We start from the raw sequence: 23744 nt of genomic DNA on the forward strand, positions 1-23744 counted from the left end.
AGTCTCCTGCAAAGCACTCGGGGGTGAGAGTTTAAAACCTTATAAACACCTGAAGAAACAATAACAGCAGAAAACAGAAAAACCAGGGGAGGAGAGGAGGGAGGGTGAGCTGCTCTGCTCGCTCTGCTGCTCAGCTGAGTGGCCCACTCACACCTCCCTGCCCGGATGGAGAAGGGGCAGGGACACTGATCACTCACACGACTGCTGCTATTTGCTGCCGAGTCCCTGGGATGGCTTAAAACCCATTTTTATTAAGCCAGATGGAGAGGGGGGAAGGAGAAGAGGAGGGAGATACGTCTACGTGCCAGGTGCCAACAAGGGGAAGGAAAAGAAAAAGAGAAATCAAGCGTGGAAAATAAAAGAAAATGTAGTCAGAGATATAAAGCCTGTCAAATTGGCTGCAAACAGTAACAAAAGCAAAGGAGAGATAGTTTTCTCTTTAACAAATGCTTTGATCAGCTGTAGTTGATATAATTACTATATAAAGCTACGGCAAGACAGAAATAAGATACATTTATCTTTGCAGAGCAAAGAGAACCTTTCTGATCGCTTCCTTTCTTTCCCAAGCTGTGACAAACAGACTCCAATCTGGGAGGTCGCACAGCTGAGATCTTGCTGGTCCCTCTGTGTGGGGACATGGGGCCCAAACCTGGTCCCTTGGGCTTGGCTTTGCTCCCCATGCCTCTGGAAGCCACCGTGGCTCCTGCAGACCATGGCAAACCACAGGCTATGTCCTGGGCACATAGGCAAGAGAAAGGAGGTGGTTGTTGCGATGGAGCAAGCCACTGGTATTGAGTTTTCCTCCCTCTGGTAATGACCGGCTCAGGGGAAGGGTAGAAACATCCCAGCTGAGCTGGCTGCTGAGAAGAAGATGCCCATTGAAATGAGAGACAGGGACTGGCTCAGGGTAAGCAGCACTATGCACACCCAGCAACTGGCACCTCATCTTGCACAGTGCCAAGAGGACAAGAGCTGAGGAAGCTTCCATTACAATTGCCATGCCACCACAACCTCTCCACAGAGCCAACCACATGTATTTTGCCTCTTCCCTCCTGATACACTGACCTTCTCAACATCCCTCTCACTTGGAACTGCTTCATCATGGTAGCTGGGCAGGTGAGATGCCCAGTACCAAAAAGCATTTCCCTGTTCTGGGTACTGAGGGAAGGCAGAACCTGCCACAAGCATTCCCATTTTCAGGTGGCACCACACCAAGAGGTCTGTTTTTGTAGCTTCCATGCATCATCTGAATTTCAACCACTCTTATTTATTTTAGTCTAGCTGGGTAATGTTAGGAAAAAAAAAGAAGAAAAAAAAAGGGGGGGAAAAAAAGCCACAACAAGCTATTTCGATGAAATATTTCCCTTTTGACAAACTGACACTGCTCAATAGAAATACAATTTAGCCAGAAAACCCTGCCAAACCCCAGCAGCTCTCACTGCAACCGCTACAGTGCACTAGGGTCTGTCCCTGCTCAGGTGACTGCCAGCCCAGCCTCTGCTTGTGCAGCGAAAGCAAGGACAGACCCCTAATGCCCCTGGGGTTTCAGCCTGGGGCGTGGGGGACAGAAGTGATCCCAAAGGGTCATGGGGCAACACGATGCTGGAGCGACTGGACACCTATGTGTGCATTTGGTGGGAGCACGGACGGCGCAAGCGTGTGCGTGCATAATGCGAGATGAGTGATGCAGCAGAAAACCATGCCCAAGGGAACCGACTGCACAGGCAGCAGTTACCTACAGCCCGGCACAGAGCTGCACAAGACACATCGTGTCCTGTAGCAGGACAGCTGAGACAGGCCTGTGAGGACAGTTCATGTCAGGTCACTGGGGGCAAGGGGGAGTTTGCACCAGTCCCACATGGATGCTGGGGACAAAGACACGAGGAGCGCACACGCGTGTCCCCGACGGCACACAGCCTGGCTTGCAGGCAGGAGCAGGGCTCCTCTCTCATACTACATGCAAAGCCCTGATTTATTTAGACTGGAACAATTTGTCGGTGGCTGTAATTTTAACTACCTCCGTGCTGAGGAGCCAATCAGGGGCTGTGCTCATCGAGGCTTTTATGAGTTCCCATAAAAGCAGCAAAATGAAAACTCAGGGGCCCTTAAAATATACTCCACGGGTTTGTGCAGTGCAATTGGAGGCTTTTATGACTCCTGTCAGGGCTTTTATGACCCTGTAAAACTGTGCAGCAGCCTAGCCTGCAATGAAAAGTGGCCTCAGATGTCTTAAAAGCCTAAATGGTCCTGTACATTTACAAGACCTGTTGGTACAATGCAGGGAAGCCCCGGGGGGATGTCTCCCATGCTTAGCTCCGCTGCAGCCGGTGCTGGGTGCTGCCGAGGTGGGCTCAGGACGAGGGGCAGCACAGCAGAGGTTTATCTTCTCCCTCAGAAGGGCAAAACCCACAGTTTTCATCAAATATCAGGGAAAAACGAGCAGCTGCCCTCCTGCCAGGGGCAGGGCGTGGGCCACGGGAGCCGAGCTGCTGAGCAATGAGCTCCCTGGCTCCAACAAAATGCGATTTGCAAGCAGCCGGGATGTGAACCTAGCCAATCTCCAGAATAAGTGAGTTTGATGGCATCACTCTCTCATTTCCCAACACAAACACCACTTGATTTAGCAGAAGCAGCGGGGTTTTGTGTCTCCCCCCTCCCCGCCTTTAATAAAGCCGAGACTGTAAGATTAGGGATGCTGCAGGAAAGCAGAAAGAAAACCCATCAGGCAGGCAGTGACAAAGGAGCATTAATAAACTGTACAAGGTACAAAATGCCAAACAGAAATGGGGGAAAGGAATGAAGAGCAAAAAGGATAATACAAGATCCAGGGACACAGCCAGAGGTTGCAGGATGTTCGGGTTTGGTGCTGCGAGCCAGGGCAGAAGCACACTGGGTCACTAAGCCACAGAATTACAGCAAATGGTGCAAATAAAACCAGTGGCACATCGCAGAGGGCATTAACAAAACACATGCCTGATCCCATAAAGAAATAAGCCGTCTCCCTACGCTCTCCCAAGCAAGAAAATACGCCATGGTCTCCTAAAATAAGAAGAGTTGCTTCATGCATGAGAAAAATGCTAGTATATCAGCACAGATAAACTTCCCGTCTCCTACCTGCCACGTCTAAATATCTGGTTTATTGCTCTGAGACGGGAAGTGAGGAAACCCATCACCAGCTGGGTCACACGTTCAGCGACGTACAGCCTGAGCTGGTGCCCAGGCAATGGCTTCACAGTGACCTGCAAACCCAAACTGAGTAGCTAGCGGGACCGGCTGCATACAAAGTGGATTTGGGCAAACCACAACCAGTGTATGAACACCCTGCTCAGACTTGCTGAGCTGAAACCAGGTGATTTCATAATCCATCAGGATTTTTTTTTCCCTGGGACTCCAGAGACAACAGCTGCATCAGCTTCACCCTCCAGGTGATGGTGGGACCAGTGGCATGACTGTTGCACTAGCCATTTCTAATCCAAAACTTTCCTTTTTGAATATACACTTCTAAATCCAAGACCAGACAGCAGAAATCAGTCCCTGGTTCCTCTCACTAACAAAGAACAAACCCAACTTTTGACGGATGTTTCACGACACGCCGCTGCCGCCTTCCTCCATCGCTTCAGCAGCTTTAGCGCGGTGCGGGAAGGCGCACAGAGGTATTAATCCCACTAAACAAGGGTTGAAATGAAAATGCCAACAGATTGGTAACACGCCAGACTTGCCAAAACGCTGCAATCCGTCTGTCAGTGTTCCTAAGCAACTTTGCACACCCAGCAAAAAACCCAAATCCCATGGCAAAGCCTGCGTTTAGCGTGCAAGTTATTGGCTATTAACATTCATCGCTAACACATGCAAAATCAGGGTAAAGTGTAAAAAAGAAAAATTGCCTTTATTTTCCCTTCCTTCTTCCCTCTTCCCCCCCCCCCCCTTTTTTTTTTTTAGGAACAGAGCATGGATGTGGAAAATAGCCTATTGAGCCCACTTCCCCGCCTCAGAGGAGCTGCAAATGTGATCCTTTGCTAGCTCAGACAAAATCTGCCATGCTACATTAGGCTTGATAGCAAATTTGCTACTTGCAAGCTTTTATCAAAACTGTATATCTAAAAATCTTAATAATACAGAGCTTTTGGTTGGCCTTCCCAGCTGCCTCCTCCCACCCCTCCGCATCCTTCTCCCCGCCGGGCGCACGGGGCTCTGCTTGGAACCAATTCTCAATTTGGAGCTCAGCATTTTTAGCCAAGCAAGACAGCAGAGCGTGCTGGGGAAGGAAGAAATCAGCCCGATCTCGATGGCTGAAATTTATTCTGATGCAAAGACGACCGAACAAGACCCGTACGCTTCTTCCATCTCGCTCCTGACCTATTTTGAGGACTTACAAGTTCATTTCTGAATGAACAAGCCATCCACAGTCAGTGGAACAAATGTAACACGGCCTTCAAGGGCTCTACAGCCAGGTTTCCCAGCGGCTGTTAAGGTGCAAGGGCCGGTCAAAGATTTTTTTTCTTGGAATTGCTTATACAGAAAGTCTTTCTCCTCAGATCCTGTTTGATGTTTAACAAAGGCTCTGCATATGCCGGAGCCCCAGTCTCATGGGGCTGCTGTAATAGCCAGTCCCTTCTACCCAGCCACCTATTTTAATGAAATTTACAGAAATTTAATATCTCTGAGACCTCTTTCCTCCTGTCAAATTGGGTAGAAATTGGCCAAAGGGCTCAAAAACTACAGAAGGGAAGGAGTGGATGAGGCAGACAGACAGGGACTGCATGATTGCATAGTCTCCTCTCTGGAAGGATCCAAACTAAAAATCAATATCTTTTTCTTTTGTCTCTATGGTTTTGTATTTTTTTTGTTTCGGTTTTTTTTCTTTTCTCTTTTTTTAAGGGGAAATTTTGCTCTGTAAGAAATGCCCTCGAAAAAAAGATGCTCCCATGGAAAATTTTCTCTGCCAAACACGTGATGGGAAGATTTCATCCAGCATCACTTGGAGCTGCAGGACAGGCTTTGGAAAGAGGGTGCCATTACTCATTCCTCTTCCCTCCTCAAAGCTCAACAACCAGGGTTGTCATGAGTTGTGATCCCCCAAAGACTGAAACCAAAAGACAGGTGATGGAAAAACAGAGGGTTTGTGCCTAAAGCAAAGCACAGAGAGTCCCAACACCTTTGTGCTGTTGGAGCTGGAAAAAACCCACTCCACCTCCCCAGACCTCTCCAAGAAACACTGGCATCCTCAATGAAAAAGCATGACCAGCCTCAAAATCAAAAGCAAATGAGAAAAACTTTGGTGGAGCCATTTAAACTGCTGTTACAGAGTCATCTCCAATTGCAGACACTACATCATGAGCCAGATTGACCAATTTTTGGCTTCCGGATCAAATTCTCTCACCCAGCAACTGCCTGAGCCAGCTGGGAGCTGAGGGGTTTCCTTGAATTGTATTAGAGGGATAATCTCCACCCCCTGGCCCAGGAAGCAGAGGGGGTCTTAACTCCATTACCAAAATTGACAGAGCAGATGGATGCAAAGCTTTCTAGGAAAACGGATGCTCTGCAGATGTCCATGAGCTAAGCAGGGCAAACGTGAAAGGAGGCCATCTGAGACTGCTGCAAGGGACTGCTGAAATGCAGAGGACTCCACTTAATTCTTAATGGAAGTTTGTTCAAGCTTTAGCAAAGGACAAAGACTCTTCCCCTCTGCAAGGAGCGCGACGCTCTTGCCAAGTACAACAATATCTGGATTTTTGTAGCTTGCCCAGCTCTGGCAGGCCAAATCCTCAAATAATAACACTTAAAAGATATTCTCCGAGGCTGTTCGGCTCTGAACATGGAAAGCTGCCGTCAGAGCTTGCTAAAGCTTCCTTTCTGAGGGGCAACCGGCGCTTTGGCAGGCTTGCCTGAAATTAAGCTTTCAAAGGGTGGCTAAATGAGATTCCTTCCTCTCCTTTCAGCCCCTTCAAAAACAGCTGATTTAGGGTAAGACCGTGTAGACTAGAGCTCTTTTCTTGGTTTGCTTCTCCTTACAATTATAAGGAAGGAGAGGTCCCAAGGATCTCTTTATTCTGTTATGGGGTTTTCCTCAGGGCTACAAAAGCCCAAATCCGCCCACCCTGATGTTCTCCTCACCACAGAAGTCGCAAGGCTGCCAGCATCTCCTTCCACTTCTCATATCGATAACTGAGCATGAAGCTGTCTAGTCTCTCCCAGACAGGTCACTGAGATGAGGATTTGTACCATGTTAACGATCTTATTCCTCCACTGACTGATTAGGTACTGTGCAGGATCCTCTCTATTTCCATTAGGAAGGGAAAGTGATGATAGAAGGACGCATTTCTTTGTGTTAATCTTGCATTTTGCCACCCTTCTGATTACAGCAAACTAAGAAACAATCTGCAAACACACCACATCACCCTGGGAAAGGTGAAGACACTCATCTACAGAGGCAATCCCCAAACTCCATAGGCAAAGCAGCTCACCCCAAAACACATTTCCTCATGCCATGGTCTTGGCTACTTCAGCAACATCTCTCTGCTTGTTCCCTCAGGCTCTGCCCCAGTCTCCATCCATTCCACCTCCCCCATCCTCCCCGCCATGCTCAGCACGCTGCATCCCCAACAAGGCTTTGGTCACAGCCACGCTCCTCCAGCAGCACCAATTCCCTCAAGCACAGCAGCCTGATAAGACCTTTATCAGCCATTTCTATTCTGCAACAGGGAGAACATGGGGTGAAATTCAAAGAGGTTGGACTTCATAAAGAAGGGCTGATTACCTACTTCACAAACCACAGCAAACCGCAGCAGCTCCCTGTGCCTCTCCCTTTTCCCCAAGTTGGCTTGGAGAAGGGATGCTCAAAGAGGGAGGTAGCACCCCCTGTTTCCTTCTCCCCCTTTTCCAGCCAAGTGGCATCTGTTAGAGCTGCAGAGGCTCCCCAAACCTCCCTCTCCCTGGATAAAGACACAAGGTGTTTAGCACGTATCACCATATTTCAACCACTGCCTGTCCAAACCAAAACCCCAGCAGGGAAGGGAAATCCTTGGGGGGTTGAGATCACCCTGGGCTACACAGCGAGCATCTCCCGAGGGAGAGATCTCCTCGCCCTGCTGCACAGCCCTGCACGTGTCAAAGGGAGCAAAGGATGTGGCACGGCACGTCCGAGTCTGGCTTGAAAATGAATGGTTTCTTCTATTTCCCCCAGGAGAAAGGAGCACACACCTGCACAGACACACACACACAAAATCAATAAGTCGTTGGGTCTCGGGGAACAGCTCTTTTAATTACAACTCTCCCCAGAGCTGGATGCAGGGCAGGGTTTGCAGGATGGCAATGAGACATCCACAGCTGAGTGGCACACCGGGGAAGGACGGTTCCTGGTGATGTACAGAGGACTATGGGGTGATGCTGGAGGCAGAGGGGAGGGATATTACCTGTTTTTGCCAGCACTTTCCCAATCCCACTTGCCCAGATCCAGTCTTACTTGCCCGTGCCTCTCCTAACCCTGGTGTGAACCTCCGAGACAGCAACACACTCACTATTCACCATAAAGGGACTTAAATCCAAAGAACCTTTTGCTGCTGGTTTTATCCATCGCGTTTATCTGCTCATCTCTCCCATCTCATCTTGCATTCAGTGCAGCCTCCCCTGAGCTGCAGCTGGTTTGTGATCAGCAGGCATAAATCCTGATTTAATACCTGGCACTGGGGGGCAGCGCCCTTTTCTGGGGAGCCGCAGCCAGGCAATTCCTTTGCAAGGGGCTTTGGGATGCTTGCTGCTGGTCCCACTGGTTTCCTCTGGGCAAACAGGCAGCTTGAGCCTCTTGATCCCTCAAAATCGTTGCCAGAAGAAAGGTGAGATCTTCACCTTAAGACTCCCCTCGACTCTACTGGTTCTCCCAACCCTCCTCTCCCCTATTCTGCACTCGCTGGCTTCTTCTTTAACTCTAGTTTCCAGGTGCTGAGTTACTACCAAGGAAGGTTTAATAGGGAACTGGATTTTAAAGCCACTGGCAACACTGGCCTTTTATGGTTAGTAATGAATAAAAGAACCCAAATCACCTTTTTTTTTTCCCCTCCCTTTTTTCCTCCTCTCTTAACAGTTTCTGCCTACAAATTTAAGCCATTGTGCTGCTCACTCTGTCTCATTCCTTTTGTCTTCCTCTACCACCATGCCAGTCCATGCTGCACTAGTCCAAGACCCGCTGTGCCCTGCTTCCCTTGCCCCTCTTTTAAGTATTTCCCAATATTTACACTTTCCCATGCTTCTCATTATTTCTTATCACTTTAATTCCATATTTACTCCTCCCTATCCCTTCCCCTCTCTTCTTTTTTGTTTTTCCCAAACTTGTCATGGGGCTAATGACATTTTGGAGCCACACTGCAGAACGAAGCCCTTGACTCTGTTCCGTAGGGCTGGCAACCGGCCCTTCATGGCACAAAAAGCCAAAATTGCTACTGTCTTGTCACCCATTCTGGATATTTTTAGCATTCTTCCCCCTTAAAGCGCCAGCTCCCTGAGTCACGTGATTACAAGAAGAATCTTATCTCCCAACTGAAAAAGCTCCATGCCCTCACAGCTGCTGAGAAGTGCTGGGAAATATGACTCAGACTTTCAAAAATGTGCAGAAAGACCGAGCTTAAGTGCATCTTGCTGAAACCATAACTCAGGGGGCACCTAACCCCACTTATTAAATGCTCCTAATTTTTAATTCAATGCTGGAGAGAATTAGCTAGCCAAACACCGTCGGGTGGCTTTGGAAGTCTCCCCGTTACTTCACTTAATTAAGACAGCACAGAAAATCCTCATATCCTTCGGGTGAAACACTGGCTCGGTTGGACATCTTTTCATTAGCTTCACCATAAATAAGATTTCAGGACTTGGCATTTACCACAGGAGCAGAATGAAGAAATCAACGTGAAGACAAACCCTTTTGGTAACCGCAAGCGGATTTCAAGGCAGAACCGACTCTCTTATCTCCACATTTATCTTTATCCCATTGATAAAGCGCTATCGATGGCCGGCAGCTATCTGATGGCACACTAACGGCTCTATTTGTAGCTCGCAATGCGATAGCCCCGCTCTCTCCCCTCTCACCGGTGGATTTTGTATGACAGGAGCGTTACATGACCTTTCCTTCTACTTTTTCACCCGCTCAGGACTTCCTCTGCATACAGAAATGACCAACCTCAGCGAGCCCCAAATAGTACCTGGATCCTGGCTAATTGGGAATGACATAACTATGTATTATAAGCCAAGGAGGAAAAGAGCAAGAAGAGGAAAAAGATGAACCTCCTGATCTCCACCTCATCTCACTACGAGTCCCTGCCTCCCTGTCTCATATTTACCCTACTCACATGTGCTTATAATTTTTCCTCTGTAAAGCACGGGGAGATGTACTGAACAACACAGAATATATAAGTACACATTTTACCGTGCTACTGTTATTTATTATTAATAATAGTAATGCTAACTCTGCCCTTGAGGGCACCTCTATGATGGAAATACTGTTTGTAAATGTCAATAAGCACTTTCCCAAAATGCCCAGGCATCTGAAGCAGCCACGTTCCTTCCCTGCACTGTTAAACAGGGGCACATCCCTGTTTCTGCTCCTTCTGGTCCTCATATCTTACAGAGCACATAGCTGGGTAGATGCTTCCTCTGCCTCTCACAGAGGAAAACCAAACCCCTTTAGACTAGTCCTACTTGGTGACTGAACTCGAACCTCCTTCACTTAACCCCAAATACCTCCAAGTTAGGCAGTTCAAACTGTGAGAACTGTGTGTCTGTGTATGTGTCCCGTCCTGTCCCTATTTCAAGAGACACTCTCTTGGTGCAGGGCATACTTTGGGTCCATCACCACAACCTTTTCAGGCAAAGCCCACTGGACTTTGGATGTGTTATCTGGGCCTCCACAAAGACTCACCTCCCGGCAAAAGAATTTGCTGAAACGTTGCTGCCTGCCAGAATATGGTTGCACTAAAGGACAGCTGATGCCTGACATTTATCTTCATGACTGAAGACTGTAGACCACAGAACATGAGAGGCAGAGTTAGTTATCTTCTCCTTACCCGTGATTGACAGTAAATGTCAAGAAAGATTAGTTATTCTGTATCATATACATGCCACGCATGTTTTTAATTCTCTTACGGCTCCAGTACTATTTTCAGTTGCAGTTGTAATAAATCAAACGTACTTGTTCTGCGTGAAGAAGAGACTCAGCAATTGGAGAAGACCTGCTGGTCACCCACCATACTTATTTCATGCACCCTCAGCCCACTTTTCTGACCATGATACTTAAATTCAGTTAAAATTGCAATTAAACCCATTTGCTATTTGTGCATCATGACAGATCCAACAGCACAAGGTAATAAACGAGTGAGTTGCCTCCCCCATTGCTGAAATGCAGCCACCTCAGGGATGAAAGTCCCAGTATTTAACAACCTGATGCCACCCACACGGCAATTTAGGACAGCACACAGAAAGACACAAAGGAGGAATTGAAAATGAGCAACAGCAAAATCTGGAAGATGTTCCAAGTGCCACCTCTTGTCAGGAGAAATAAAAAAACCCAAACCCAAACCTGAAACCGGGTGAGCAGTCAGAAAGTTTGCTTTTAGTCTTGTGGATGGGGCTTACTGCCACCACGCTCAGGAGAACAACACACCTGACGTGCTCCGTGGAGAGGCACACATTAAAGAACAGCTTCAAATCACAGCCGCTGGCTTTTGTGATTGAGCTAATTACAGCTTCGGCGCACGATACGGCGAGCTCTGCTGCAGCAGCCAGGCTTTCCTGCGGTCAGGCTGGAAGGCAGCCTGCCCAAAACTCCCCAGGCCATGTGAGATAGTGTTTCCTTGCGCTCAGATCACCCTTAAATCCGTGTGATACAGAGGGGCTGGGAAGGATTCCATCTTGCTCTAGGTGCCTAGTCATCTGCACCCAAGCTAGCAAACTACTTTTCCTCTGCTGTCCAAAGAGAGCATCTCTAGACTGCCACAGACACCCCTCAAAAGATGAGCCCCTTGCTCCTCTGCAATCCCTGCAGAGGCCAGTGACACAAGCAAGTTTTATAGGGCTGGAGTAGGTGAGATTAACCTCATGGTAAACCACCAAGATCTCACTCTGATCAGAGATTCCTTCTGGGTATGAAACAGCTGCCTTAAAGACCTTCCTTTGAGCCAGTGCTCCCTTGTAAAAATAATTTTTAAAAGCCATTTAGTTGAAATCTCCTCAGCTAATCATGGTAAAATTAAAAATAGTGACAAAAAGCACAGATGGAGCTGTGTCACAGGCGATGAAGCTCTTTTTGTCAGCAGGACCTGCTGACCGAGAGGGTGCTAGGTTTTGGTCTTGTTTAGATCTTGTTTCTCCAGTGTGAATCAGCAGGCAATCAGAGGGGAAGGCACACCAAGCCTAGGCTGTAGTCCTTTCTGATTGTAACTAAGAGCTGCAGGAATAGAAACAAGCTCCACAAGACCTGGAGAAGCAAGAAGAAAGGCTAATGTTGTTCTGACCTGCTGTCTGTCTTGCTAAAACGGATTGCAACGTGTAAGACAGAGTACGAGTCATTTCTGAGCACATCAGAGCTCCACATTTGCCTATGCCAACCTGACAGCATCTAATGCCTTGCTTCATACAAGGTCTGGGGTTCCTCTGCAGTTTAAGAGGCATCACACAAACTCAGGCTCTCACTAGGATGGCATGTCAGTGAAGGCCAAGAACTGCCTTCTGCAGACACTACATCCTTCTGGTGCGTGTGTGCATCGCACAGGCTGAAATCATCCTTTGGGGAGATGCTGAAGGAAAGACCCTCACAGCACACATTGCACTCCTAAAGGCACTGGACTGACTGTCCTCAGGAATCAAGTCCTACATCTCGTCAAGGAACAATGAACAAAAGAGATACTACATCTCCACCCTCTGCACCCTGCAGCCCAGTCTGCCCTTTTGGGATCAACCATCCCAAATAACACAGGCTTTGCTATTCTCCTGGAGTTTTTTTGGGGTTCACACCAAGCTGGATGCTGCCCCTCACTGCACCTAGACAACCTAGACAACTCCAAACTAAAACTTTGGGGTCACTTGAAGACCAACTCTGACTTTAGGCCAAGGTAGTTATCATCTTTGCTTCATTTCACCCTCCCCACACATCCTCTCCTCTCTTGTTGGTGCTGGTGTTTATAGCTGGCCCTTCAACCTGCCTAAGGGAAGCATGGAGAAGACTGCAGTATCTCCAGGGGGCAATGAGGTCCCTTCCTAATGGCTTCCACGTCTTCCTGTATCTTTAAATAATTGAAATCTCTTTCTTGTTAAGTACATCCAAGCAGGAGGGCACTAAAAGTTTTAAGCCTCTCTGGGGAGATCAGGGCCAGGAAATCTACACAACTCACAAGATGTCCTGCCACCAAAGTACCTTGTCTCCTGAAACAAGACCAACTACACCGCTCCTCCGGGCTGCTTGCCCTGATGGCTGTTCTCTCAGGATGCTTGTCGCTACTACAGGGAAGGCGTCCTCCTTAATTCATAACAGCGTTTTCAAAAACCATTTCAGAGTAGAGCATGATGAGTTCTACCAAAGCACTCCTCCAGAGGGGAGCGGCAGCAGGGTAACTTGAGGTTCCTGTCAACCCTAGAAAAGCACAGCACATTGCTACATGTGGCTGAACCTTATCGCAGCTGCTTTACTCTGCCCAGAGCAGACGTCGCAGTGGGAGAGGTAGCTTACATCTTCCCACCTTGCCAATTCCCCAAGAGGAAAGAAGACCTAAAAGACATATTTTCTTCCCATATCAGAAAGGATGCTCCTCTACAACTATGAGGGGTGAGGACATTGCAACCAGGAGAGACGCACTGGTTCAGTCAGCAACTTGGGCTGACCCTGGGTTACACATCCTAATAGCTTGCTAGGGATCCCAAGATGATGAGTAGGTGTTCCCTGTGTTACAGAGGAAGGAGGTGAGCACCAGAGAGGTGCCTAGGCACACAAGGGGCTCGAAGGAATGACCCCAGTCGACTGTCCTTTGCTGCAACCACCAGTTCCCACTTCTGATAACTAAATCCCTGCACACCACTCCTCATGTAAATAACCATCCATTTATAACTCATTGTAATTACCTGCCTATTTCTGCGTCCCGCCTTCGCAAGGTAGTCTCTCTGCAATTATAGTTAATTGCCTTGATTGCTACTGCATATTTCAAGAAAGTTCAGAAAAAAATACATCAGAGAGGGTAGTCTAACAAGGAGCCATATGGGGACCAGCACAGAAAGAGTTAACGTTTGAGGCATTTGATTTGTTTTTCATTCCTGCCACCAAAGTACACCAGGCACATGTGAATCCCCCCCAGAACCACAAGCACAGATCTTGGCCATTTCTGTAGCAGCCTGTGCAACTTTCTTTGAAGGAAAATAAAAAGTCCTAAGCAGCAGCAGAAACAGCTCCCTGCAGATGTTCTCATGGTAGTAAGGGTAGGTTTGCATCCCATTACCTAAGGTAACTGCAGATATTCTTTAACCAGTAATCAACTCATCCTTGGCCAGGCACAGAATTCCCTGGGGTGGGCAAGCTCCATCAGACTAGTGATGAGTGAAATAAGCCAGCCCCATGGATTTGTCCCCCAAACTGAGCAATCACTAGTGATGCCCAAATGTTCCCCCCCACCCTGCTCTGCCACAGGACTTAAGCACAGACTTTGATGCCGGACCAAACGGCAACCCCAGCTATGAAGGTCACCATGGGCCATTGGTGTCCTCAGTTGTTCTCTGATATTTCTGTCCATGTCTTCTTGCTCCCAGAGCTGCACCAATGGCATTACAATGCCCAGCTGCTCCTCAACAGGGAGGTTCAGCAGAGCAAAGGCTCCCACCCAACCACAAAACCTCAGCTCGGCTTCCTTCTGAAGGGACATCAATTACTTGGGGCTGTCAGGATGATAAGGCAGCCCAGCCTCCACAATAAGGATGATATTCAGGCTAATAACTTCCCATTAAGCTCCTCGGAGCTGGATGTTTTCCATACTTTCCTGCAGGGCTGCTGCCAGGACTTGTTTGCTCCCCTCACTCAGCTAACTCTTGAAGGGACATGGCTTGAGGCGCTGCTATAAAATAAGCTGTCTACCACCAGCCCTGCCTGGAAATCCTTGGCAGAGCTGGACAGAGAAACTACAACCTCTGGGTTTTCTCACTGACTGTCAGGTCAGCCTTCCTCCTCCATAGGAGGATGACAGCATTACACACAGAAGATTTAAGCAAAGTAAAATTTAAAAAAAAAGAAAATAAAAAAACCTCTTATCCATCACTTCTGACCAAATTATTGCAAGCAAGCACTTGGCACCTTGCTGAAGGGAGAGCCAGGATGCTATGTACCACTCGCTCTCCCCCTGATATTCGCCAACCTTCAAACGTCCTTCACCACAAACTGAGAGGTGGATTACAAGTCTTCTCGTCTTCAGGACTAGTTTATCGCACTGAACTGAGTATCCATGTTTTCATCCCTCCTTCCAACACATTCTGCACCTCCCAGTCCTCCTCCCAACAGATTCTCCCTTCCCAGGGCCAACCACTGCACCATCACTGCATGCACTGGGCTGGAAATGAGCCCTTTCCCTCCCTTTCCACAAGCCATGGGTCTGGGGAGTGCCCCAAAGCACTCCATGTCCTATGTTTCTCAAGAGTGCTAAACTGGGCTGGAATTGCAGGGGGTGGGGCGGGGGGTTACCTTCACCTCATAAAATCTGCTTGAGGAAAAACAAAACTGATCCATTAATGCTTCATAAAAATTTCACAAGGACTCTGCTAAAGGAATGAAAACAAACAGAGATGGTGTCAGCATTCAGGCACTCTTTAAATCAAACATTCTTTCTCTAATGCATTATTATATTTTTTTTTAATATAGTACCAATCAGGAGAGCAATCAAGCATGAAGCCCACAGCTCCCAGTGTTTCCATTTCCAGCATCTGAATTTCTCCCAGTTCAGGACTTACGATCCCAGCGCTCCCAGCAGCGCCATGGTGGCTACAACAGGGTGTCCCATCAAGTAGCAGCTGTAAGGCAAGATGAACCACAAAACCCACCAGCCAGAAAGCCAAGGACATGGCAGCCTGACAAGGCTACAGGAGAGATGCCTTGATCAAGTTAATTTAACTTCACTGCACTAGCATCCAGAACCGGAGTGGGATCAATGCATGGTGTAAGTGTGGACTGCGAGCATCTTTCGAGGGAGTCAGGAAGCTCCTCTCCTCCCCCAATCAAGGCAGCAGCCTTTACACCCACCACAGCATTAACCACAACTTGATTAAAAGCCTAAAGAGCTTAGGCTGTTTTTCCAGCAGGGAACGAACGGTGCAGCACGGCTGGGTTAGCAACAAGAGCTTTGCCATTAAATCAGCAGCTGAGGTCCAGTCCAGGCAGAGACATTCAGAAACAGGAGACCGGAGTCAGCTTGAGACCTGTCCAATAAGTCTGGGAAAATGTCAAAGGTATTTCTGCAGTATCCACTGTCCAGAAAGACCCAATAAATACTATTTTTCCCCTCTTGTTTGTGTGTTCCTTTGTTTTTCCAAGGCCTTTCACTGCAGAAGCGTTCTGCTGGAAACGTTCACCGTTCCCAAAATCAGGCTTCTTCATAAACAGTATATTAAAAACCAACCCCCCAAAGAAAACTCTGCAACTGAATACAAAACACGGTTATTGAAGAGCTGCACAGTGACAGCTAGCGATGAGAAACAGGAGCTCCAAAAGTAAAAGGGGGAGAAAAAGTAAATAAACAAAACAGTGAGCAAAATATTCTGCTGAGAATTCAGGAGACATCGGATATCTAACTTCAAATGTGTCTATATAAAATATACATCAGCTTCGTAAATTTACATCATATAGAGACATTTACTTAGCAAAACTTTTAAAAGTCCATTTTCAACCATAAATGGTTTGGTCTCGTTTCTACCTGCCACAGACCCTGAGAAAGGATGAAGAACCTTTTTTTTTCCCTGAAGAACTTTTTTCCTGATGAACCGTGCAGAGATTTGGGATAATTCCCAGGGGGTGGGAAGGATGCAGACGAAGCTGGTAATGAAGCCTACAGCATCTCGGGCATCTCTGCAGGAAATCCCGCCTCTGACTGCCCACCCCCCAAGCCTCAAGCCCCTCTCATTTCTCACCTCCAGCCTCTCTTAAACAAAACCTCCAGAAAGAAAAGAAACCCTTTTGAGAGGAGCCGCCTTTAGTGGAGCAGCACCCCCAAGAAGTCACCCCGTAACCCCTCTATCCACAGCCTGGCCATGCTCCATCCCCAAGGGAGAGCTTCACAGACAGGCAGTGAAAGCATCAGTGCTGCCAAATAAAGCCAGAAGAGATGCTTTCTCCCATTCACCTGGTTAAATAAACAGAGGGCCTCCCAAAACACAGATACACACTAGATGCCCCGTCCCTGGAGGTGTTCAAGGCGAAATTGGATGGGGCCCTGGGCAATCTTGTGTAGATCCAGGCCTGAAGGTTGGGGTCCTGCACGTGGCAGGGGGGTTGGAACATTATGATCCTTGGGGTCCCTTCCAACCCAGACCATTCTATGATTCTATGAATAGGGCTAAGTCATATATGGGGAGCTTCATTTCCACCTCACATTTCTCCTGCTCTGCCCTCAAACCCCTCTCCCAGCTGCAGCCAGAGCTGCTCAGCATTTGCAAAGAGCAACGGCCAAGAAACACTCGAGCCTAAGACAAAAAAAATTAGCAACAAAACCTTTGCTGCCTCCATCCCTTGCTCTGGAGAGGCCGAGAGGCTGGTTAATGGATGTCAGTTCTGTTTCCATTGAAGAAAATAAAAATCAATGGGGATCCTCTTAGGCAGGCAGGGCACAGCCACAGCCCCCACGCTGCCTTTTTCGCACGCACCACCCCAGCCAGGAAAGGAGCTGGAGCCCTCGTTACCCAGTGCACGAGGCAGAGCCAAGGAGCCATATAGGTTTCTACAGGGGCAGGAGAAAGTGGAGCATCCCTAAACCCAGCCCTCAATGCTACCTTTACCCGCAGATGTTTACTCCCATGGATTTCTGCAGCAACAGCTGGGCTGATCCTCAGCTCAATCTGCCATTTTGGCAGAGGCCCCCATTGCAGATGCAGTTATCAAAAAAATTCTCTTCTGGCCACTTTTGGGCTGGTTTGGGGTTTTCTTTTTTTCCCCCTTTATTTTTTTTCTCCCATGGTTTTGCCCCACTGACACAAGCAGCACTTTGCTGGCAGAAGGGGCCACTCTGGGCAACCTCCATAGTGCTGGAATCTGGTTTTTTTCCCTCACTGCTAAGCTGTTTCAGCCTCTCATGCAGAAAAGATGCAGCTTGGACATTTCATTAGCACTAAAAAGAATACTAATGAACTTGCAGGTTGCAGGGTGAGGTACCTAATGATAAGCCACATGCAGAATTGCTTAGCTGAGTCTCCTGAAAGTTTGAGGGATGAGACACAAAATGGACTCAGGATCAAATCCAAAAAAATACAAGTCAAAGAATATCACTAAACCCCCTGTTTCTTTCCCCATTTCTGCTTGGGGAAGTATCAGGTGCATTCCTGCAGCTTAACCCCGTGCCTGGCTCTAATACCACACCCTGATCAATGCTAGATATCTCCTGTTTGGTCCTATGGCTTCTTCTAAAGGCTTGGGTTGGAATTTATCACCTCGACACGCAAGTTAGCCATTTGGACCCCTTTTTTATAGCAAATGGAGAGAAAAAGGCACTGCTAGGACACAATCTGTCTGACCTATTTTAGACATCTGCCTTAGACCGGGATGAATTGCACCCTAAAAAGGCCCGTTGCTCTCCAGCGACTGCAAAGGGGGACTAGACAAACACGCTCAGATGCAGACATCCATCATCTCCGACACCTGCAGTTACAGGAGCGAGTATCCCAGATTGCTCATGTTTTTCCAGGCTCCTACAGAAATGCTAATGGAGCAAGAGCCACCCAGCCTTTGAGGGGATTTTACCAGTCCCTTTGCTTTTTCTCTCTTCTAACAGACGCATTTCATCCCACCTTAGCCCATGCTGGTCATCTTTGCCCCCCAGTGACAAGAGACATGACACTAGGAGATGGTCCAGTCCCCTTTCTAAGACCAGCTTAGATCAGGCATCTAATTTCTGGATGCCCAGAGCTAAGTCTAATCTGACAGGGAACACGCTGGTCTTAAAACCTGCTCCCAGGTGAAGCAGTCAGTGACACGAGCACACTGAGCTCTGTGCAGGCATCGCGTCAGCAGGAACACACTCCTAGCTGCGTGCTTGCTTCTGCAGCAGCCACTGTGCCAGCGATGCTGCATGCCACCTCCAAGCAAGCACCACATTCCAGCCCTCGCCAGAGAAGTTCTTCAACAAACATCTGCCTGAAAATACATCTGCAATGGTCAGTGCTTGGGGAAAAGGGTGAACGGGGCTTATTTTGGACAGAAAGCCACAGGCTACAAGAAAGAGAAGGCAGCACATCCTACCCAACACAAAGTCCATCTCCATGGAGGAGGCTTTCTCCAGTATAAAAAAACAGACCCAAGTCTAATATCCCCCACACTGGGGGAGAGGCTGGATGTGGATCCCCTCTCCCCAGCTGCCTTGTCTCCAAATACCACACCCTGATGTATTTTTAGCCTTGACTCCTACTGGAATGAGCTTACACAACCGTGCTCTTTGCCTGTGCGCCTCTGTCTAGCAATCTTCCCCAATAATTTGTGAAGCCTTTGGCCAATTTTAACTAAATTTGACAGAGGAACAGATGGCTCAAAGACATTAAGTACCTGCAAGTCTAGTACAGATAGGCAGCCAGGTACAGGAGAGGGACCCTGCGAGTGCCCCACGGAGGGAAAAGCCGCATAAAAATGAGTCTCATCCTCATCTGAACCTCAGAGAATCCACAGAGCACAAAGCCTTTCAAAACGTCCCCCTCCGAAAGCAGCAAGTCATTTACTCCTACTTGGACCAAAATGAAGCAAACTTGTAAGAAACCCGGATTTGTCAGCTCCAGTGCCAGTCAGAGGACGGGTTTTGCATATGAAAGCAGAGCCCACATGACAACTTAAGACGAAGGAGGAAAACCAACAAGGAAGGAAAATCAATCAAATCGCTGCTGGCACCAAGGGACTACTGGAAACCTTGCACTGAGAGCAAACCACCCTACATCTGCCCCAGGGCCTTGGAGTGCGAAGCCAGGGAGAGGGGATGGTTCATGCACCAAATCTGGGGCGGCTCCACCGAGACGTTTCTTGCACCAAGGGAGGGCACGCAGCACACCACCTCGGCGGCACCGGGCTTGCGCAGCATGCTACACACCAGTAATAGAGCAGCTCATCTATTTCCCATCAATGTATCTCCTTAATGAAGGAAGATGGGTTTTTAATAAATAAAACCTCTCACCAAAAATAGCTGCACGGTCATCTATAATCCCCAGAAAACTTATAAAGGCCCAAAGTCAAGATGCAAAGCACAGAGCGATAGCTAGCGGTGGGGAGGCTGGTGCTGAAATAAAGCAGCCACCTCCACAGCTTTTGCAGAAAAACAAAACAGAACAACACACACACACCCACACCCCCCCAAACCACAAGACCTGCACAGACCTGCAAATGCCTCACCCTCCCATCAGCTAAGTAACAACAAAAGCATTTTGCAAACTGACTAATACTCACAAACTCTCAAAGATTAGGCAAGTATTATTGTTCCAATTTCGACACGGAGCAGGGCGGGGAACGGGTAGGGGGAAAGAGCTAGTGGTGCACCCATGATGAAGGATGCTGCAGCCCCCCCCTGTGAGCCAAAACCCAGGAGGGATTAGGCACCGAGCTGCGGGGCCACCTCCCCTTTCGTGTCTATCAGCACCATCTCCCCTTTCCTCCAAGTAAAGCAGATTTGTCCACAAAATCAGCTCCGGGTGGCACAGCCTCGCCCAGCAGGTACAGATGGGCTCGCTGATCAAGATGAATCATTTGGCACGTTAAAACGACCTGGACGCAACCGCAGAACGGGCTCTTGCTCAGCGACTCCTCCACGGCCGGGGCATCGGGGGAGCAAAACAAGAGGAGCCTCTGAAATATGGAGGAGCCCCACATCTGGCCTCCCCGACTCGCCTTCCCCCTCCCCACCGAGGTCTGCTTTGTTTGCTTCAACCAAAGTCCCCCTCCCCGCTCTCAGACAAGGTTAATAGGGTAGAGAGAGAGCATCTGTTTATGAGAAGGTTATCAAGTGAAAGGCAGTAACGCAGCCTCCAAACCAGCTTTTCATAGCCTCTTACTTATTATTTAATTTGGCTCCAGTACGTGAAATTAGGCTAATGGCTGTTAAGTGGTTAAGGCACGCACATTGTCCATCTGCCGAGAAGGCTCCGGGCCGTTGTTCTGTTTCAAAGGCTAAGGAGGAAAAATAATATGAGAGTTGCATGCTGTTAGTTTGAGAGCTCATAAATGCATTTTCTCCCTCTTTCTCCCGCTTTTTTATTTCTTTTATCTCCAGTGCTTTGCCTGTTGCAGCAATAGGAACTTCTGGAAAGCGAGTTACTTGCCTGTTGGGTGTTTTTTTTTTGTCATTGCTGTTGTGCTTTTATATATTTTTTTCTTTTTCTTTTTTTCTTTTTCAACCAAAGGGAAGGGTGAGCCAGCCCGTTTCAGCAATGCCACAGCCACCAGCTGTTGCAGTCTTCCGATTCAGGCAAGCAAAGTGCAGCATCCCCCATTTGATATCAGCTGCATTAAAGCATAAGAGCCTGAGCTTTTCCTCTCTTCTCCTTGACACCGGGACTGGCAGCCTGTCTCCATCAACACATCATCATCTTCACGGCTTTCCTTACACGCAATCTGGAGCACTCAACCCCTCCCCACCTGGACTCCTTGCTGCATTTAATGAGTAGCTCCACACATACCACGGAGGACGCGTAGTTTCCTACACATTTTAGTCTTAAATGACGCAAGCTCAGCCTAGAGCTCCCTCTTCCCTTGAGTCTTGCCAGCACCCACGCGGATTCTCGTGCGGATTCTCGTGCGTCTCATACAAGACGTGCTCATTCTGTGGTTATTTCAAAGGACCAACAAGGCATCTCGACCTCTCAACCTATTTTCATGGAAGTTGTAGGAAAGGAAGAGCCAGCCCCTCTGTAAAACCTGACCGAAATCAAGACTCACAAACGTTCACAGAAATGGTGATGGGGAAAAGGGACATGTAGAAGGAGAGAGATCACCTGCACCTTGCTTCCACGAATTCACAAAGAAGGTCTCAACGACTTCTAGACAAATGAGCTAGAGAGAAGGTAGCTAAGCTACATGCAAAACCTGGCCAAAAGTCCTTAGAAGATCCCCACAGATGTCAAAATACACCTCCACAGAGACATTTTTTGTCCCTCGGTCCCCATAGGCAGCTTGTAAGCTCGGCCTCACCCACGGAAGGATGATGCTTCGCTGCTGGAAACACATCTGGACTCGGTTTCACTAAAAGAGGGTGAACATGGAAGGTTCATGGAGTATTAGGGGCATTTTAAGGAGGTTTTGGCTGTCTCCCCAAGAGCAGGCACCTGGGATCACACTGATCCATCTCCCCGAAAGGGAGAGGAAGGGGACCTTGAGCTGCAGCAAAAAGCTAACATCTGAAACCCTGCTCTCTCCTCTAAGTAAGAGACGAGGCGTCTCCGAGCGAGAAGGGTTATTTATGGGGACACAAGGAAGGAGAAGGCAGCTGAAGAGCATTTCTCATTTCCCTCCATTACTGCAGCAACTCCACTTGAAATCCAACTTTATTTCTTCCTTCCCAAACCACAGGGAAAAAAAACAAAACCAAAAATCAAAATGCCACAAAGTCAGCCTTCCCTCCTTTGTTATCCTCCTGGTTTTGCCAGAGGTTAGTGGGGCCGTTCCAGACTCACAGCAGGAGAAACAAGCATCACCCAGAGAAAAAAGTTAAGAGCATTTACCAACGGGCTTGTTCCCCCACCTCTCCCCAAAGCATCCCCTGCCACTGTTTTGCCAAGGGACCACTTCCTGGGTACAGATGCTGTATCTGTGCTGGCTCCCGTTGGCTTTGTCCCAGTGTGCTGCCTCTCCCGAGAAGTATCTGCACGAATTACTCTCCCCCTGTGCTGTTTGTGTCTTCCTTCGTTAGCCCTGTGCAAGGTGTATATAAATACATGATACATGCACACGCATTTGGCACATGTGCAGAATACAAGCGTGCTCAGGGGTGGTTAGTTATAACACTTAAAAACTCCAAATTACCACCCAGCTATTCATTTTGATGCTCATCTCCTGGTCTCCTGCTGAACCTAACCCAAACCACACCATCCAGACTTTGGGGGTGTTTTTTTTTTTTAGGGGGGTGGGATGAGGAAAAAGGAAATTAAGCTGAGGAGGAGTGCTGATCACACTGCCTGACGCGAGAATAAAGCGGCTGTAAGCTGGAATAACCACCATAAGTGGAGATGCTCAGCCCATGTCCTGCAGCTCTGCACCTGCTTGTGCTGACAAATAAATGCACGGCGTGCAAAGCTGCCGGGGATTACAGAGAGGAGAGTGAGATTCACAGAAACTTGCCTGGATTTGGCCGACTGGTGCAGAAAACTTTGCTGGTACAGCATCTCCATCGGGTGAGGGGGGGTGGAGAATGAGCTTCTGCAGTATTTTTTTATGCTGGCAAAACCCCTGCTTTGACACATTTATGCCTGCACGTCTGTACTGTTGCCAGTCCCCTCGCAGGCTGGTAGAAGCTATTAAGCTATCCTAGCAGAAGTCTGACACCAGGAGAGTTTTGTGTGAATAGCATATCCCGGCAAATCTGCGGGATAGAGAACATCTAAAAATCAGGTTAAGGGATAAATACTGACAAGCTCTGACTGGCAAAAAGTGAGCATTCATTCAAACGCCTGCACAAGCTGGAGGATTGCTGGAGCTTTTTCCCCCAAAACGATGCTGAACCAGATCAGCAGCGGTTGAGCCGCATGGCAGAGAAGACTTCCCAGCTGAAAGAGCTTGTGTGAACCTCGCCAGGGTTTTATAGACCCTTCAACCTGCAGCCAGAGTGGGGGGGGGTGCTTCTGCCTGAGTTTTGGGGGAAAGCTGGTAGGGCATGCAGGAAGCCTCCTTTGAGGAGTTCTTAGTGCTAACATGCTGCCAGGGAGCATATGCAAGGAAGGGAAGCATTACAGCGCTTTGCTTCTGATGATCAGTGTGTTTTGATGGGTTTTCTTGGCCTTAGTCGCCAGCAAATTTGGCAAGAGGTTTCCCAAGCACTGAGCTGGCAGTGGTAGGAAAGAGGGTGGCTTTATCCAAGACATGAAAATCCGGGGAAACGGCTTTGAACTCAACTTGACGGGGGAGAAACACGAAAGGAAACATCCTCGTGGGCACAGCAGCTGCTTCAGAGGCAGCAGGGGAAAAATCTGTGGAGATGAGGGTGAACTCAGAGGAGAGTTTATCCCAGGCTGCAGGAGGAAAGCTGAGGAGAGCAGGCTCCATCTTTTTCCATTGATTACTTTATGAAAAGGGAGCTCTGACCTGCTCCTCTCCTCCCCTCCCACAGGGGAACAGTGAAGAAGCACGAGATGCTCATAGCCTGCAGCCTCACTGGTGGGGTGGGAAATTGCTTTGCCCCTGCTGGGATCCACAGCCCGGGACGCTAAGGGGAGTGATGGATGAAAGGGAGGGAGAGGAGGAGGGAGCTGCATCTTGAGGCTCTGCAGCAGCAAATGGCCTCGGCGATTAAAACTGAGTGGGCAGTTGTGTATCACTCTGGATTTTCTGCCTGTTTCATCACTAG

The 23744-nt window shown here is 48.3% G+C and overlaps 1 protein-coding gene across 2 annotated transcripts in view; it reads right to left on the reverse strand.

The window, feature by feature from the left end:
* The window catches only part of LOC311200695 (protein CEPU-1), a gene marked incomplete at its 5' end in the record, with an annotated part of 131015 nt that overhangs the window by 97670 nt on the left and 9601 nt on the right, over positions 1–23744 (reverse strand). The window lies entirely within an intron of this gene.

This window comes from Gallinula chloropus (assembly GCF_964237585.1).
Source record: "Gallinula chloropus genome assembly, chromosome: 24".
Classification (NCBI taxonomy): Eukaryota; Metazoa; Chordata; class Aves; order Gruiformes; family Rallidae; genus Gallinula; species Gallinula chloropus.